The sequence below is a fragment of the Suncus etruscus genome, chromosome 2, assembly GCF_024139225.1.
Source record: "Suncus etruscus isolate mSunEtr1 chromosome 2, mSunEtr1.pri.cur, whole genome shotgun sequence".
Classification (NCBI taxonomy): Eukaryota; Metazoa; Chordata; class Mammalia; order Eulipotyphla; family Soricidae; genus Suncus; species Suncus etruscus.
The window spans coordinates 152,921,862-152,925,968 of record NC_064849.1 but is presented as its reverse complement, the minus strand read 5'-3'; the positions used below and the strand labels follow the sequence as shown (position 1 = coordinate 152,925,968).

Sequence of the window (4,107 nt, the reverse complement as noted above, 5' to 3'; positions counted from 1 at the left end):
GTAAATGTAACCCAATGTCACACTAATATAGGCAGTTGAAACAAGCCAATTAAATGGGAATGAAGATTAACCTTAATCTATAGTAAAGACTATTGACCTTCCGGAAAGGTGAAAAGACACACAAACCAAGAACTAGATAGCTATAGAGAAAAAGACTGAAAACAAATAATTGGGTGATGTTATCTTAGTAGTTAAGTGCTACAATTCATCCAACATGCATTTTATATATAACATATTTCATTTTCGTTATAGATCTTATAAGAATCATACATTGTACTAGCTTCGGCAGCACATATACTAAAATTGGAACGATACAGAGAAGATTAGCATGACCCCTGTGCAAGGATGACACACAAATTTGTGAAGTGTTTCATATCTAAAAAAAAAAATGAATCATACTTTAAGTGTTAGGTAAAGTGGGCCATAAAACACTAATTTTATTAGTTTTTTTACAATAAAATTTAAATGTTTTTAGAGACACCATAAGTTCTTTTTTTTTTTTTTTTTTTTTTTTTTTGGTTTTTGGGCCACACCTGGCTTTGCTCAGGGGTTACTCCTGGCTGTCTGCTCAGAAATAGCTCCTGGCAAGAACAGGGGACCATATGGGACACCGGGATTAGAACCAACCACCTTTGGTCCTGGATTGGCTGCTTGCAAGGCAAACGCCACTGTGCTATCTCTCCGGGCCCATAAGACACCATAAATTCTTACTAAGGTATTTTATCTATAAATGTATATTCATTTACTTAGAGACAAGAGCATGAGAGGAGGATGCTTTATTTTGATAAAGTAATCACCATTGTAATGAAAATGGTGAACATACAGAAAGCATTAATTATTTAGTTTTAATCAAGGAAAAACACATTACCTGAATGCCTACACTAATCAATTATATGGCAAAAACTCGGCTTTAAAAACATACTTAAATTGACACTGTGATTGAGCATGAAAATGAATATATGAACACTTGGTTTATATCTCTAAGTATCCTGATTTCTTTGGGTCCCACTATTTTCTAGCCTCATTATCACCTCCAACTTTGGTGTCTGAAGGTATCTTTTTTTTTTTTTTACCAAAGTTTTGTATGATGAGGAAAATCAACAAGCCATTTCCTCAATTCCGCTTTCGCATTCTCTCTGATGCCCTTTATCCTCATTACAGAACTCTTGATTATATGTTCCAATCTAGCACTTGCAACCTGGATAATTGAGTCAAATTGGTGAGAGAAAATGAATTTTCTCACCTGCAAAAGAAATGATGGGATAATGATGACTAAGAGAAAAGGACACAAGGTAAGAACATCTCTTAAAATAGTTCAGGAATCACACTGAGAGCAAATGTAACCTGTATCATTAACCTATGAAGACTGGACAACATTATCAGTTGTGGAAGCACTGTGGGTCAAAACATAATTGTGGCATTGAAGAGTAATTGCTGATAATAATATCTGTGAAAGCAAATTGTAAAGGCAGTTACTGCTTTCTCCTGAGAAGCTGTTTTGTAAATTTGCTTCACAAAGACACTATTTAACCTAGGTTGATGAATCAATAAAAAAATGAATAAAGAATATATACATAAATCAGAGTTATGGTGATCCTCAAATTGTCTGGAGACAGGGTACATCTGACATGCATATGTATCTCTATGCCTGCACAGAGATATCTCTTCATTTCTGCATATGTAGAGATATATAGATATGATATAAATGACAGAAATCTACTTAAACAAATAAAATGAGTATTCTAGATTAAAGAAGTTCTGCCAATTGTGGTAGCAAACTTTTTCTTCTTTAAGTTATGAAACACAAAATTTTTTGAATTTGCAGATATTGTAAAAACTTCCATTTCTTTAGCAGATCTACCTGTTACTAGTCCACAGCTGTGAAGGAAATAGAAAACTGTTGTCTTGCTGAGATCTTTGGTCTTAATTAAAAGGGCCTTGAGAGTAGACTATATTTTTTTAGCTATCCATATCAAGATAGGATTGGAAAGTGTTTCTTGCTATTCGAAGACAAAAGCTAACCACTTAATTTGAAGTGTATATGCAAGATACATGGGAATGGAGAAAGGGATAGAGAGAAAGAGATACATATTTTTCCCCTGGATTTGAAAATAATTTGAAAAAAATATAGGAATTTAAACATGGCTAATTTTTCAGGCAAAGGATGGGGTATAGTCAAGGAACTGGGTATTTATTTTTGTTTTTGTTTTTGGGCCACACTGCAGGGGTTACTCCTGGCTATGTGCTCAGATATCGCTCCTGGCATGGGGGACCATATGGGATGCTGGGGGATCAAACCACAGTCCATTTTAGGCTAGCATGGGCAAGGCAGATGCCTTATTTCTAGTGCCACCGCTCTGGCCCCAAGGAACTGATATTTTTGAAATGGCTAAAGAAACTGTGGTACATATACACAATGGAATATTATGCAGCCGTCAGGAGAGATGAAGTCATGAAATTTTCCTATACATGGATGTACATGGAATCTATCATGCTGAGTGAAATAAGTCAGAAGGAGAGAGAGAGATGCAGAATGGTCTCACTCATCTATGGGTTTTAAGATAAATAAAAGTCATTTTTGTAACAATCCTCAGAGACAATGAGAGGAGGGCTGGAACTTCCAGCTCACTCCATGAAGCTCTCCACAAAGAGCGGTGAGTACAGCTATAGAAATAACTACACAGAGAAATACCATAATCAAGTGAATGAATGAGGGAACTGGAAAGCCTGTCTGGAGTACAGGTGGGGGTGGGGTGGGATGGAGGGAGATTTGGGACATTGGTGGTGGAAATGTTGCACTGGTGAAGGGGGGGTTCTTTACATGACTGAAACCTAATCACAATCATTTATGTAATCAAGATATTCAAATAAAGAAGGAAAAAATAAAAATCAAAACATGCTAGGGCATAAAAAAAAGAAATATGTTTATAAATTTTCATGGACTCACAAAATATTTGGGTAAAATAGAAATGAGCATGAAGCGGGGCCACAAAGGCTTACAATTTAGTTTCATGTTCTTTCTGAATTTAAGAATTTTTTTTATAAGCCATACATAGCTGTGCTTAGGGGTCATATATGTGGTGCAGAGGACTATATGTGATACCTACCAAGATTTGAACAAAGCTGCAACGGCATGCTAAGAAAGTGCCTTAACTGTGCCATCTCTCAAGCCTACATTTAGGAAATCTTGACCATAACTTTGGTTAAGTTATCTTTCTACTTCTTTTTATCAGGGAGTAGATTTCCCTGCTACTGTCTGAAGACCCGAGAAAGAAGGAGGAATTATAGGGACAAAGGCAGGGTGAGATGAATATGGCCCTAGGGAAGGAATTACTGGCTTGGGCCTATGATGTGCTTGATAACCTGAATTACCTAGATCCTAGATGACCAAAAAAAAAGAAACTCAACATCTTAAATTTAACACCCTGTTGGGCCCGGAGAGATAGCACAACGGCGTTTGCCTTGCAAGCAGCCGATCCAGGACCAAAGGTGGTTGCTTTGAATCCCGGTGTCCCATATGGTCCCCCGTGCCTGCCAGGAGCTATTTCTGAGCAGACAGCCAGGAGTAACCCCTAAGCAATGCCGGGTGTGGCCCAAAAACAAAAAAAAAAAAACAAAAACAAACAAACAAAAAAAATTTAACACCCTGTTTTACTACCCCACCTGTTAAAACTTAATGGAAAGTACTGGTGCTCTCCCCTTTGCTAAAAATGAGATAAAAGGAAGAAGGTTTCTACCTTTCTCTGGAAACCTACTTAAGAAGATCCCTCCCTAATCCAGGTCTTCTGTCTTCCTTTCCCTTTCTTCCCTTCTCTTAAATAAAATATTTTCTGAATGCAACAAAAGTAAATAGAATGAAAACCTTCCTGGATAATTTTTAAGAGCGCTTTAGAAGAGTTGTTGAGGGTGATGAAAGTCGTCAACTTCACATTATAAAATGTTTCACAAGTTAACATTATTGGAAATAATCAAGTAATAGAAGCAAGTATAAACAAGGAAAATTGGGGTTGAAGAGATAGTACAGCAGGTGAAGCATCAACCTTGCTCTCAGCTGGCCCAGTTCAATCCCTGGCACCCTGTATGGACCCTTAAGCCCTAACAGGAGTT

The 4,107-nt window shown here is 37.1% G+C and overlaps 1 non-coding gene across 1 annotated transcript; it reads left to right on the top strand.

Moving 5' to 3' along the window:
• Window positions 1–273: 273 nt before the first annotated feature.
• Window positions 274–380, top strand: LOC126003211 (U6 spliceosomal RNA). Its single transcript, XR_007493745.1, has one exon. It is a non-coding gene; the product is annotated as a U6 spliceosomal RNA (small nuclear RNA).
• Window positions 381–4,107: the final 3,727 nt, after the last annotated feature.